This window comes from Phyllostomus discolor, chromosome 10, assembly GCF_004126475.2.
Source record: "Phyllostomus discolor isolate MPI-MPIP mPhyDis1 chromosome 10, mPhyDis1.pri.v3, whole genome shotgun sequence".
NCBI classification, from domain to species: domain Eukaryota; kingdom Metazoa; phylum Chordata; class Mammalia; order Chiroptera; family Phyllostomidae; genus Phyllostomus; species Phyllostomus discolor.
In genome coordinates, this window is record NC_040912.2 from 16849723 (window position 1) to 16864939 (window position 15217).

General features: G+C 38.6%; 1 protein-coding gene across 6 annotated transcripts in view; it reads left to right on the plus strand.

Annotated features, from left to right (window-relative positions):
* MACC1 (MET transcriptional regulator MACC1) overlaps nt 1–15217 on the plus strand; it is a 59269-nt gene that overhangs the window by 13709 nt on the left and 30343 nt on the right. Inside the window, exon 1 of one of the 6 annotated variants that reach the window (XM_036010531.1) lies at nt 10374–10449. The exons of the other annotated variants lie outside the window; for them this stretch is intronic. The gene's annotated coding sequence lies outside the window, so the exon portion shown is untranslated. Of the gene's footprint in view, nt 1–10373; nt 10450–15217 lie in introns of those variants that run through there. 6 annotated transcript variants of the gene reach the window in all.

Genomic DNA, 15217 nt, shown 5'->3' on the forward strand with positions numbered 1-15217 from the left:
GGCATAAAAAAGGAGGAAATCTTACCTTTTGCACCAGATGGATGGACCGGGAGGGTATTATGCTAAGTGAAATTGAGACAGTCAGAGAAAGGCAAATACCATATGATTTCACTTACATGAGGAACCTAATGAGCAAAATAAACTAACCAACAGTATAAGCTTAAAGTAGCCTTTTGGTTCAAATCAATTTGGGGATAAGACTAGAAAACCTGTATGCTGTGAAGGGGTCACATATCCCCTTTTTGTATCAGCGTGACTTTTAATGGAAACTACATGGTAGGCCATTTTAGCTTCACATTCTGAGGACATATCCGAAGGGAGACTTTCCCTACTGTTCTTAAATGCAGCACAACAAAGTTTTGTGTAGAAATAAAGTTCCTGACATGCTCTCGCTTTTCTAGATGCCCGCTGGCGCTTGGCCAGAGGAGCCCAGAGGTTGTGCAGGCTCTTGGGCAGCACCTGAGTAGGTCAGGTGTAAGGTTTGGGGTATAGTAAAAGGGGCGGGGCCTACTTAGGAGGCTCTTCATGCCTCCGCTATGGGGCTGGGTTAAAATGTTTCTCCCTGTGTTTCTCTCTAGTAGAAACTAAAAAGAAAGAAGATGGAAGGGGGCTACAACTATGTTGTGCCTTTTGGGGGGTTTGAAGAAAAGCAAAGCTGGATTCCCTGCCTCTCTCACTACTGAGCGGTGTGTCGGAACCTAGCAATCATTTGCAGTTTCATTAGTAATACATACATAAGTATACTTTATCCCTGAAGCTTCATGAGTACTGTGGTTTGTGATTTGGTTACTTTTCGCTGATGTAGCTGACATAACCACATCACATTTTCCATGGAAAATTTGCGTTAGTGTGTGTTTCTTTGCTTCTTAGAAAGACAATAGTGTGTTATCTCTTACTCCATTGCAAACTACCCCAAAATAGTGACTCAAAACAAGCATTTTGTTATATCTCACACCTGGTAGCTGACAGATTTAGGTAGGAATTGGCTGTGTGGTGTTCTGCCGGTCATAGGGTGCACCGTGGCTCTGGGCTTGCAGATGGGCTGGCCCGGAGGGTTCAAGATGGCTTCCACTCATACTTGGCATTTTGCAGGATGACTAGAAGTCGGGGCTCAGTTGGGACTGTCAACTGGAGCACTTACGGGTTGTCTGTACAGCATGGTGACCCGAGGGCTGTAGGAATTCTCAGACAGCAGCTGGTTTCACCTAGAGGAAGTTTTCCAAGAGACCTAGGCAGAGGCTACAAGGTCATTTAGAATAGACTTGGAAATCCCAGCACATTGCTTTTCCTGCTTTCTATATGTCAAGCAAATCACTAGAGCCCGCCTCGATTCCCGGGGAATCTCAATGCGAGGATAGCTAAGAACTGAATCATAGGTCATCTCTAACATACCACAGGCCAATACGCACTTCTTGCTCGTATACTTCGTGCATAAACGATCTGCTCAACAACATTATCTTCTGAAATTTGAACAGAACTATAAAGGTTTAAGTAGAACATGAACATGGCTTTATGACAGTCAGAGAAAGATAAGATGTCATTTAGTAACTTGCATACAATTACTAAATGCTCCATTATTAAAGTTGAAAATATAATTTCTTTAATAGTAGGCTTAAATAAGTACATTAGCTTATAGTTACATATTATGTCTATTATATATTATATCTATTATATTATATTTTCTTCTATTTACCTCTTATTTACTTACTATTTTATTCCTTTAGTAAAATGGATAAAATGAGATGCCAAATTCTTATTAACATATTTAGGTGTTAATGTTAAAGCCTACAGAAAAACTGGCATGGAGGATAGGAGATATGCCAGCCATTGGCCTGTTTGCCCTCAGTGTGCATTCCTACAAGTTAGTGCTCCTCTGTGTATTGTAGGTTTTCCATACCCCACAGATTACCGTTCCATGTTTTTTATTGTCAGCAAGATTCCAGTTTGGTCTTGCGGATTGAGAGGTCCTGGTAAGAGACTGAGAAATGACGGAATGGGGAAAGTGACTCACTTCCTGTTTTTAGCTTCTGGGCCTCTATCCTCAGCAGCAAAAAGCTGTGAACTCCAGCATCTTCTGCCTGTTCCAAGAACCATAGACAGAATTCTGCCTTTGGAGCCAGCACCAACGCCTCCTCAGGTGCCCAGCACCTGCCAGGTGGCGCTCCCCTGGGTTATACCAGCACTTGGCAGCACGGCTCCTGGGTAGCCTCAGCTCCAGCTGAGCAGTATGTCAGCAGTCCCAGCACCAGTTTTGTAGGTCCCAGTTGTATCTCCCAACTAGTGTGTGCAACACATCTTGTCCCAGCTGTGCAAGCGTCTACTGAATGGCACCCCATCATGGTCCACGTCTGACTGACGGGCCCCATGGTTGGTGTTCCCAGTACTTCCCAAGGCATCCTGACGATGCAGTGGCTAGTAGACCTCTGGGTCCTACCACCACATCCTGCCTTTTGTTTTCCTGGCCATGGGGGTAGTAGCTGCTTCCTGCAGGTATCCATGTCTAGGCTAATTCACATTCACTTTCTGTTCTTTCAGCCTTCCACTTGCCCCTGATAGGAAGACCTTGTATGGTTTCTATTTTTTCTTACTGCATCCTGAGTGGTACAGTAGGTGCCATGTTGCTGCTAGTCATTTGCAGAGTTGGATAAAATGTCCACTAAGGAAGAAGAATGTTCGGATTAGTGGAGCTGGTGTGACAGAAAGGTGAGCAGGCCATTCATGAAGTATTGGTTCTTTCTGTTTTCTGGGTTTTTAGTGCTCCCCCTTGTTTGCAGGCTTTGTGTACATAGTCCCAGTTGTGCTTCTCAAGGAAAGACTGTATTTACATAAAACAGAAAGCAAACATTACTGGGAGTAATACTTGTTTTGTATTTTTGTCAGCGCCAAATTGAATTTTGTAACAGCCTAAGCCCTAGGAATAGGTCTACTGATCATTCTGTCATTAACAGTTTGCAGACACACTCTCAAAAAAAGAAAAACTGGTTGTTGTTAGGAAAAGGGCTTGTGATAAAAACCCTTTCATCTCTCTTGGTTTAAAAGAACTAACAGTTTTTGGCTTTGCCGATGTTTTGAAGCCATGAACTTCTCCAAAATTTTTATGCTTTAGAATTATGTGTACAGGCTGTGGGAGTGGAAAAAGGCATAGCCAATTTCTTTTTGAACAGAGGAATCAACAAAGAGGAATGTTTATTTGCTGTGCCTTGGCTCTTCATTCGTCACCTCTGCAAAATCTGTGCTAAGAAAAAACTTTTATTTAATCTTACAACTCAGTAACAATGTGTTAATTCATTTTTGGCTTTAAGTATACAAATGCTAAATAAAGATTAAAATATTAGTATTAAAATGTTTTGAATAAAGGTAGCTAGGAGGAAAACTTTAAAATTAGACATTTAGTTTGGCATCACTGTAATAATCTTTGATATTAAGCAGACAAAAATGATATGGTATACGTGTATTTGAACAAACATGTAAAATGGCCCTGATTTATTTTTAGCACAGGAAACCTGGTCAGTGGGGTACTTCTTTTTCTATCTTTAGACTACCCCTTATTTATGGTCAGTCCATATCCTAGATGTTCTTTGATTATTAAATAACTTTGCGATACGAATGACTGGCTTCAATTGCACTAAGAGTTTATTTGTTAAAGCCAACTGGGGCTTCTTTAGAAGATCACTTGACGTGACTGTCTCTGTGGGCTTGGAAAAAAACAAATCAATGGTTGAAATTCATAACCACCCTAGGTCAGGAGTGAGCTATTCAAATATTCACAGAATGAGGTCTTAGGCTGAATGGAGACTGAAGAATCGAGACATTAGCTAGCTCTCAAATGTATGACTCTGAAGATAATTTAGAAAAGTGAAAATACTTGTGATTGTTTGGTTTACTTACTTACAATGAGCCACTTTAGTCCTTTAATAGAGCATTGAGTATAATACAGATGAGGAGGTAAAAGGATAGATAATCAGAATCTCATTTACGGTCGAGGATCTCCGTCTATCATCTCGGTTCCTTTCCTTCCACTTTCTGTTTACAGGCAGCCTCCTCACTTTGGCCTACAGCTGATAGACAGTGGAAATTAAATGTGTCCCTTCTTGGTTAGTCTTTCCAGAGCTTTTTCACTGTGGCTGGCATTTCTTCCTTTTTTTTTTTTTAACTGTTGTTCAAGTACAGTTGTCTCCAGTTTTCTCCACCACTCCCCCCACTCCCTGCCCACCCTGCCTCCCACCCTCGATCCTACCCCCTTCGGCTTTGTCCATGTGTCCTTTATACCTGTTCCTTGAGGACCCTTCCCCTTCTTTTCCCCATTATCCCCTCCCCCATCTCCTCTGGTTACTGTCAGTTTGTTTTTTATTTCAATGTCTCTGGTTCTATTTACTTGCTTGTTTGTTTTGTTGATTAGGTTCCACTTATAGATGAGATCATGTGGTATTTGTCTGTCACTGCCTGCTTTAGTTCACTTAGTGTAATGCTCTCCAGCCAGCCACTCATGTAAACTACCTATGTGGCAGATTTGCAGTAGATTGGCAGACTACCTAGAGCACCTTCACAGACTTCTGTTGACTGGTTGCACATTAATTTTGGTCTGTTAACCCAGTTAGTTCTTTCTCACTTTTCAAGGGAAAATACAATTCATTTACTATGTACTCTGTATTTATTGACCACCTACTATACCCTAAAAACTGTTCTAGGTTCTGGGGATATAAAAGTGAATGAAACAGACAAAGAAATACATCTTTGCTTTTATGGAGATTACATTCTAGTGTGGGGAAATGGGGCATAACAAAATGAATTAGTTATACATATAGCATATTTAGCTGCTGTAAGTGGTATGGAGAAAAACAGACAGAAATTCAATAATGAATGTGTATTATTAATTTTAATGAGGAGGGAAATCCTCATCAATAAAGTGATATTTAGAAAATATCTGAGATGCTGAGGAAGTCACCCTAGATAGCCAGGGAGAGGGAAAACGAGTATAAAAGCCCAGAAGGAGTATGCCCTGTGTTTGCAAGGAACAGCAAGTAACCAGTTTAGCTGGAGTCATATGTGGAAGGAGAGAGACCTCAGACAGGCAATGGGGCCTGACACCAGAGTACGGGGCCATGTGGGCCATATGAGTTTGGCTTTTGCTTGGTCGATAAGCCACTGCATAGTTTTGAACATGGACAAAACTCTATGACCTGAGTGGTATGATCTGATAGTTTTCCAGGGAAGAAAGTGACAAACTGTATTGTGTGGTGTTGATAGGTCAAGTAAGATTGGGTAAGATTCCATTGAATTTGGCAATAGGAGGTCATAGGTGACCTTGACAAGAGCATTTCTGGTGAAGAAGGGGATGACCCCATGGTGTGAGAGAGGGGAAGAAAGTATTTGTGGATAAGGAGAGAAGGCTTTTTTTTTGAGTGCCTGTTTTGGCTGCAAAGGGAAGTGTACAATGGGGCAAAACAAGGTCATGACACATTTGGTTGACTTTTTGTTGAAGACATCAGAAGTATCAGCATGTTTTTATGCTGATGGGAAAGATGCAATACAGGGAATACACTTGTAATGCAGGGACGATGGATGAGAGTTTCTGATGCATTTCCTCTGAGTGGGCCAGCAGGAATGGGACCAGCCACACATGTGGAGGAGAGACTTGGCCGGCAGTGCCGACAGCTCATGCACAGTAATAGGAGAGAAATCCAAATATATGGGTCCAAGCAGTTCAAGGGAAGTGTTGGTAGGAACAGGTGGACATTCTCTCTGATTGCTTCTTGTGAAAATCCTTAATAAAATATGAAGCAGGATCATCAGGGAAAAATGAAACCAGAGAAGGTCATTAGAGATTTGACAGGGAAGGAGAGGGGGTGTACATGCCACAGACATTGAGTAAAACTGCTCATTAGCCTTAAGAACCAACCTGGGGTTAGCTTGGTTTTTCATCAGCTATAAGCAGCTTTCTGGATTAGGACAAGTGGATGGAGTGTTGCATTTCACCAAGGTGTGGTTCCGCTAGTCAGTAGGAGAAAGTTGTGTGGTACTAAGAGAATTAGGGGGGCACACAGGAAGGCCATTAAGACCCCTTTTCATTTAAGGTATGAATAGAGGAAGAGAAGGTTTTGGGGAGGCAGGTAAGGTATGGGGCAGTGAAAAGGTAGTGGGATCAGTAGGTGGCTAGCCTTACAGGGTAAAAGGATTATTGAAATCAAAGGATTGCCATGAAATATTAATTTATATTAGAGTTATCTCAATTTTAAGAATTTTCCTTTGTTCCCATTGTGCTTTCCTATTTATCCTGTTTTTTTCTAAACCTGTCCTTCATAAATGAGCTGTGATTTAATCACTATTTCCCTCTCTATGTAAAATGATTATTTTTATAATTGAATAATATCTGCTTATTAAAAATTAGAAAATATAGAAAAAGAAAGTGAAAATTTGTATCAAGACTCTTACTACTTAAACATGTACTGGCAATTTATGACTGCCATCCTAAACTTCGACCTTGTTTCTCTTTGTCTAAATTGATAAAGCACAATAGTAATAATTCTATGCATTTAATTTTGTATCATGTTTAAATTTTTTTATCTTACCATAGTCTCATAAGTATAATGATGCTGTTACACACTTTCCTCAAGATTATCTTTAATGACTGCATAATATCCCAATACAGGGATGTTTAATACATTATTTAATTTTGTTTACATTACAGGATATTTATAGTAATTTACTTTGGCATTAAAACTGTATGGTAATGAATGTCTTTGTTCATAATTTAAACAATCATTATTTAGCTTTCCTAAGGAATCTTTATAGGTTTATTCTTCCCTATTTCCAACAGAATAATGCAAATTCTGCAAACCAATTCTTACACATTTTTGTTTTCTTTATGTGAGTCCTCTCAAAGTTTCCACATAGCATTTTCATTATTTTCACAATATTTTAACATAACAGAGATCTTATGTGATTAGCATGTCAGGCTCCAGTTTATTTATTATTTTACCCATTTTTCAATATGTTGCTACATTTTTAATGGTGCTCCGTCATGACCACAGCCACAAGTTCACTCAGGATACTTATTGCTGTCTTGATTAAGAAAATTTATTTTTAAGTACTTAGTTCAGTGAGTAAATATTTTATATTTACAGTCCAGTTTTTCCTTTTGAAAGTTTTCAGAACCATTTAGGATGTTATTTATATTGAAAAACTCAAAAAACATCCCAGTTAGCAGGTGCCTTTGAGCTGCCTTTAGATTGCATGGGGCATGGAGAGGCAACGTGTGGAAGTCAGGAAGGGCAACCTGAGTGACCAAGGAGTGAGGCTTTAATGAATTGGAAGCCCATGATGGGTGGTGGTAATTCTTGTAGCTGTTTCCTCAGAAGAGCTACTCCAGGCCCACATCAGCGTCTCCAGGGACATTGCTCACAGAATGTTCTGTACGTAGTTGCTGGCAGTGTTGACATCAGGGTAAGATTCTTGAGCCTGGGCTTCTGGCTCTTACTTCCAACTGCATGATTTGGGGTAACTTCGTTAATATCTATGTATGTCAGTTTCCTTAACTGGAAAAGGGAGACAATAATGTCATTTACCCCAGGGCGCTGTTGTGCTGGTGAGAAGAGATAACAGAGGGGAAGGACAAAGGACCCAGAACTCTGCCTGGCACAGATTGTGCCCAGTAATTGTTAGCTATTATTAGTTCCTGCAAATCTCAGTGAACCAGCATTAGACAATGCCTTTCCTACTTCTACCAGATTTCTCTTGTTTTCTCTCTTTGTTTTCCGTTATCTTATTTTAGTCACAATGACTTTAAAATATTAAAAATAATTTTTTCACATTGTTCTCTATTTTCATCCTCTTGCCTTTGTAACTAAACAGGCTTACTTTTCTGTTTTTAAAATTTTGTTGTAGATTAAAATTAGTTTAAAGGAATGTTTTTATTTCCTCCTACAGGTTTTGTAAGTGTCATCTCATTTTTACCTTGGATATCCAACTCAGTCCTAAGAGACTTTCTTATTTCTTATCTTTCTTCGATTATTACATGTCACTTCCACTGTTTATGATATGTTGGTTGAATTTAATTAGATGCTCATTTTGGTTACTGTTTGAATATTGTTTGAAGATATATTTTGGAAAAATGTTTTAATATAGTCATGATAAATAAGTGTCTGGGTTATTGATAGAATTTTAAAGAGCAATTTATCTCTTCTTAGTCCTTACACTTGCAAATTTTAGGCCTCTGCACAAATAACAATTTCTTGGTGATTCAGATTAATTTTTCCTACCTTTTAGAGAGGACTGGTCCTGATTATCCTTTGTAGTCTCACCAGGAGGTTGAAGAGAAATGTGATGTATGTTTAGAAATCTGAAATAGGGAACAAAAGGGAATATTGAAAAATTATCAATCCAAGAGAAGGAACAGAACAATAAAAGCAAGTAACACACCACATAATGCAGTAGAGAGTAAAAGTCATGAGTTTTAAAATAAATGTAAAATGGTAGAGCTCGACTATTTAAAGATAGATTAATGATCAGTGTGAATTTTTAAACATATATTTCTTTGAATTGAAGACACGATCCATTTTAAGATACGCTTACTTTATGAAATACCAAAAAAGAAACATCTAAATTCTGACACCAATTGCATAATGCATCTTTCTTTTGGAGATATTAAACTGTGTAAAAATGTGTTTTAAATTGTAAAATACAATGATAAAAAGGAAGTTGGAATGGCAATATTAATATAAATATATAATTTAGGTCAGACAACATATATGGGAATAAAGAGAAACACTACAGAAAATAAAGAGAAAATCCAGTAAGAAGACATAACCTTTACATATTTATATGGTCTTAGCAACAAGGCCCTGAACCCGATGAAGTAAAAATAGACCAAATTACAAGAAAGGTTGATTTTACAATTTTAAAATCATGGTTAGAAATTTTATTACACCTTCAGCAGAAACTTATAACCAAATGTGTAAAATGATTATAGAATATCCTTGAACAATGTAATTTAAAAACTTCACCTAATAGATACAAAGGGACTCAGGAATTTCATGCGCATAGTTAATAACTCATTCTTTAATTTTAGATTCTTATTTTTATGAGAAAAATGAAAATGTACTATATATCACCCAAAACCCTCACATACATACTAAATGCCATACAGTTAATATAGTTGTAAAAGAAAATATATTGCTTAGTTTCAGTAGCTTCAAAATTCGTATTTCATTTATTTATACTATTTTGATTTTGAAATGACTAATTATAATTCTAATATTCTACTGGTTGGATTTGAAATGGAACTTTCAGTTTTCTTGAATATTATTTAGCTGAAAATGTTCTTTTGAGTTTAGGGAAAATAAATATATATTTTGCCTAGAGACACATTGACCAACAGGTCATAATCAGAGATTCTTATGCCATATAAAGTTTGTGCATTAAAAACTAAGAGACCTTTATTAGGGAAATATTAACCATGAAGACCTTCAGATATACGCATATACCTGGTGAGCTGGAAAGTGCCACATGGAGCAAAAGAGAACTCCTGTTGCCTGAGCTACATTCAGAACCAAGGCTTATGCTAAAAGCAGGTTTTTATATTATCTTAATATCCAAAAGTGTCTTCATCTACATCTTTCTAAGAGAAAGAAAAGACAAGGAGATGATGAACTCCAACCAAACATACTGAGGGAGACAGTATTTGTCCCTAAACCGCAGAGTAGAACTCGGCTTAGATGTGATCCCTAGGCTGTCCCAGGGAGGGCCACAGCACCCAAGGGAATTCCCTTTATCCTTTTTCCTTTTCCCTAGAACAGGAAGAGGATTTCCTTTATCACCCTGACACCCCATGTCTAGCACTAGGTCCCAAAGATGTTTGCCCCTGGAAGGGTTGACGTGTAGGGATGGCCTCTTGAGCTGTCATGTATTTTATTATGTCTAGTAATATGTTTGTCTAAAACCAAGCAAAATGCAACCAACATATTCTAATCACTTTATAATTGCAACTTGGTGATGCTCTGCCTTCACTATGCATCAGAACCTCCTGGGAATTTTTATAAATATAATGATATCTAGGTTCCACACCTGGATCTTGGGCGAGACTGGACATCTGTATTTTTAAGTTCCTTAGCTGATTTCGATGCAGAGGAATAGATGAGAAGCATTATTTTACACTAACCTTCTTAGAACCAGTTAGGAGGCTGGAAGCAAGGCCATCACAAAGTTCGGGAACAGCAGTCTGGGAGGTCCCAACCTGTAGCAGGTGGTGCTGGGGGCACAACTCCTAGCCTCCTCAGGTTTTTCCAGCTGGACGCAAGGAACCCGCCAGCTCCCACAGAGCAGTGTGGCTTCAGCAGAGGGACACACACCCAACCTGAATATTTCACCTGCTTTCAAGGAAAAGGGGAGATGGACGGGAAGGGACAGGAAGAGCTCCTGCTGGACAGCTTGGAAGTTCCTTTGGGCCGCTAGGTGAGCAGGTTCAGTTTTTGACTGATGGAAAATGTTTTAATTTTTCAGAAGGTTAACAAAGTACAAAGGACAGTGATAGACACTTATTTATTCCATTCCGGGTGGTTTTCTTTGTATTTAATTTGCCATTTTTATTAGAATTTAACACCTGAACAGAATGACAAATAGAATGAATATATATATATATATAAATGAGTATATATATATATATATACTCCTAATGGTTCTAAATTTTTTAAAATGTGTTCCAATAGAAGGAATTTACATTGAGTATTTCACACTTTCACATCCTCAGTCTGGGACCATGTATTTATACCCTAATATGTGTAATTACAGTAACCAGTTTTCCCGGTTTTCCCTGGGCTGAGAGATTTTAGTTTCCGAATGGGGTTGTCCTGGGCAAACCCACATTGATGGATGGTCCCTCTACTTGTTATGTAACTGTTCACTTGAACAACTGTTTTCCTGTTACTCATGCCTTTGAGTAGGACTCAGCCTCTTGTTATTCACTATGGTTTTTTGCATCAGTAAGTAATATGAATATTTTGGAAGATTGTATGGGAAAGGAGATGATAGGGTTGACCAGGTATACCCCCACCCCCACCCCGTGTTCCACTGAGAACACGTTCATTAGTTATGTCTTCTTTTTACCCTTTAGGCTAAAATAACCCACAGCTCGAGCCCCCAAGATCCTCAGTAGGTTTTCTTTCTTTCTTTTTTTTTAAAGATTTTATTTATTTATTTTTAGGGAGGGAGAGAGAGAGAGAGAGAGACAGAGAGAGAGAGAGACAGAGAGAGAGAGAGAGAAACATCAATGTGTGATTGCTGGGGGTTATGGCCTGCAACCCAGGAATGTACCCTGGCTGGGAATTGAACCTGGGACACTTTGGTTCCCAGCCCGCGCTCAATCCACTGAGCTGCGCCAGCCAGGGCAGGTTTTCTTTCTTAAACAGGACAAGTTTGGTCTCTCTCCATTTCTTTCTTAAGACTTCTTTTGCATTTCATCAATACTTGATATTGTATTAAAATAAGCAAACTTTTGAAGACTTAATTATCTTTCTGAAAGGAAATGATCTTCCAGTTCTCCAGTTCCAGAACACCGAAGCATTACTACTAATAAAATATTCTTGTTTAGCTACATTATATATGTATATTCATTTATGACTACATTTATCTACCTATCAATTTGAATATTTATTCATATATGAATGCATATAGTATTTCTCAAGTTTGTGTTTTGAAAAACATTTCATACTTTGCACATGATTCTCATTTACAAAACTGACAAAAAAACACACAAAAAACCACTGTGATTCCCTGAAATGTTAAAACTTAGGCATGATAAATTGTTGAGAATTTAAGGGAAAATCCTGCTTTACACATTGGATGATGTGGCATTAATGCATTTCTTTCCTTAATATTATCAGTCCCACCAAACTTTTCCCATGTGCTCCTTCCCACAGTAATTATTATCTCATGAACACTCTGTTCTCATTTAACAGCGACTCAACATTCATATTTACTCTCTGTCAAGAAGGTAAATCTGCCAGATGATATGTAAATGATTCATTCACACCAGTGTTCTAAGTTCAAACCCAAGGAAAACTGTGGGTGTACACAAAATATTTGGTAGGTTTTTTATTCTCTTGGCAAAGAATATTGGGGATCTTATAATTAATGTATCCAGTAATAGTGGGACAAGTATTGGCTGAAAAAGTTGGATTTTATTGCAAAAGGACTGATAAAACCCAGTTATGAAATAATATAGTAATTTTTCAATTATTCTCTTTAAGGAGGCAAAAAAAACATTTTCAGTATGAACAATCAACTAAGCTAAGATGGCAATTAAAATTCCACAGTGATTTTTCTTCTTCCTCTTTTACAATATTCCTTAAGCATCTTTGTCAGTAGCCACTCATTACTCTTGCTGAAACCAACAGAATTGGCACAGATGGGAAAAATGAAACAGACAAGGACTACCATTTTAAGCAGCTATTTGGTGTTAGCTGGGGATTTGTGGTATTTAAATTAATCTTTACAGCAACTTTTTTAAAGAATAAAAACAGCTTCCTTGAAATGTGATTCACATACCACTGCAACAACTATAAATATTAGATATTTTATGCTCTGGTGATGAGAAAAGTGATTCTCAGACCAGAGACTTCATTTGTAAGCTCTGCTTTGAACCCACGTCTGTCTAATTCCAAAGCCCGCATTCTTCCTGCTGCACCTTCAGGCCTCTGTTGCCGTGAGCCCAGCACTCTTTTTGGCAGGAATAATGCAAACAGCTGCTAGAATGTCCGGGGAAGACTGACGAAGAGGGAACAGCCCTGGTTTGGTAAGAGGTATGATTGCAGGGGAGTATGGATGGGGTTGGAGACTGCTTTGTTTCACTCCTAGTGAGTTAATTTTTTATTATTTTTACTTCAAGCTCTTAAAATCTAAGCTATTATTGCTTGTGACATGAGATAGCATGAGACTTTTTAAAGGATCTCCTATTTTATAGAATTCATGGGATGGGTAGAACCACTTAACTTGTACCCGCCTTCTTAAGGGGTTCAAATCAGGAGAGGACAGCTTGATTTCTGAATGTGCTACCTTGGGCAATTCATTGAACCTTCCTGCCGCTCACTTTTATCATCTGAAAAATGAGCATTCTTCATCTTTATGATAATGCTTTTCTCTTTTCTTCACGATCACTTGCAGTCACTTCCCTTGGGCCTGAAGGCCAAGGGTTTCCAATTTCATGAACCGGGACTGGCTACATAATTTGCACTGCTCAGAGCAAAATGAAAATATGGGACTTCTTGTTCAAAACATATTAAGCATTTCAAGGTGGTAACAGCAGAGCATTATGTCAAGCATAAAGCGTCTCTGAGAATGGGACCCTGTGTGACTGTCCGCAGAGGTCACACGTTCATGTGCTGGGCCCTGCTGTGAACTTGGTGGAGGTCTCCTGGGATCAAGAATGAGGCTTGACGCTCTCTGGCAACGAGCCCACGGCGTAGTCCCCAGTCTTACTTCCTTTGGAAGGGAAGGTCTGACCCCATGGGTAGGAAGCATAGTGTAGAGTTCAAAACCATGTTCTCAAAAGTCTGGTATTTCTAAATGGGAAGAATGGCTGTGCTGCTTCATGCCTATACAATCTTGAGCAAATAAATCCCTTAAACATGATTTTGTTACCTTTAAAATGTGAATAATGATAGAACCAGTTTTCTAGAATTACTACAAGTTATAAATGAGAAAATTAATGCATGGCACTTGGAATGTAGCAAACACTCAATAAATAATAGCTGTTATGATAGATATTTTTAAATGATTTTACAGTTGTGTACCTGGTGAGAGTCCTCACACTTTCCCCTCCTGAGTGAGGCTTCTGGGTAGGTTCTGCACTATGCCATCGAGCTGAACATAAAACAATTTCTGATCTACTGTTCCTCTGTTTCTGATTCTTGCTCACTAATATGATGTTATCTTGAAAAATTATTATAATTTCCCCAAACTTCAGTTCTGCCAGTGATGGAAAGGCCAATGTACAAAGGAACTGATAGATGGTTTGACATGCTGCTGTCACCAAGATGACATACTGATGGAATGTTTTGAGTTACCAGGATTGAAGGCATCATTGAAATTATTGTGCATTACTAATACTGCTTAATGCACCGGCATCCCTAGAGATTCTTATAAAGCCATATTTCTTAAGAAAAGTGACTTCTGTCATTTTCCCTGTCAGATCTTTTAAATATTTAGTCATTATGACTAAAGATAACATTCAAACTATTTAATAATTGGTGATAGGGCATATACACTATCGATCAGAGAGCCCCGCTAGCCCATCAGAAGATGCCCTGGGGTAGCATTCAATAAGACCATCACACCAGGATGATGTCCAGTGAAATCACACGGGACGAGTGTCATCTGATGGTTATAGTTCCTCTGTGGTCCATTCAGGCATTTTGTACCAGTTACATACTCTCAGGAACGCAAAGTTATTTGGTTAGATTTGGCCTTTGAGGGACGAAGAAGTCCACCTGCTCAATAATTGCTCTTCTGACATTTTCGCATTTGCTGTCGCCTCTGGGAGTGATAGCCTGCATGGAAGTACTTTCACTAGCACATAGGTTAAGAGTTAAAAGCAGTGCAGGCCATAGAAATATGAAGGAGGTCTGAGGTATTCAAGGACTAGCTGGAAAAGACTTTGAGCCTATTAGATGGCTAAAAATAGCAATTTTCACCATAAAATGACAACCATAAACATAATGACTACAAAAGAACACATTTAAAAGGAATGCTTGTTTTAAATGGTATTGCTTCCCCTGGTTATTTGTTAGTAAACTCACTTGACCCTTAAAAATCTGAAGTCTTTTGCTAAGTTGTACAGTTAGTAAATGTTCCCAGCTACTTAACGCCTCGGTTAAACAGTAAACTAAGAGCAAAACATTATTCATTGACTTTTTAAGGAAAAACATAATGAATCATGTGGATTCAGATAAGTGTGTTGTTAAAGGCATAGTGACAACAATGTGTCCCCAATTAACTGGGTGGTAAACTGCTCTTTTCCCACTTACTCATTCCAATAAAGACTGACTCACGCTTCTTTAGACAAAGTTTTAAAAATTCCTATTTAGGATAGCACTTGCACTGAGTGTGAAGTTGGACTGGAAGAAAGGGCAGGGTAATGACAAATGTGGCTGGCTCCTTGCACCTGTGTAAACAAGCACTGCCCTCCACAGGTCAGCATCACCGGCCTTCCAGCAAGCCTTTGCTC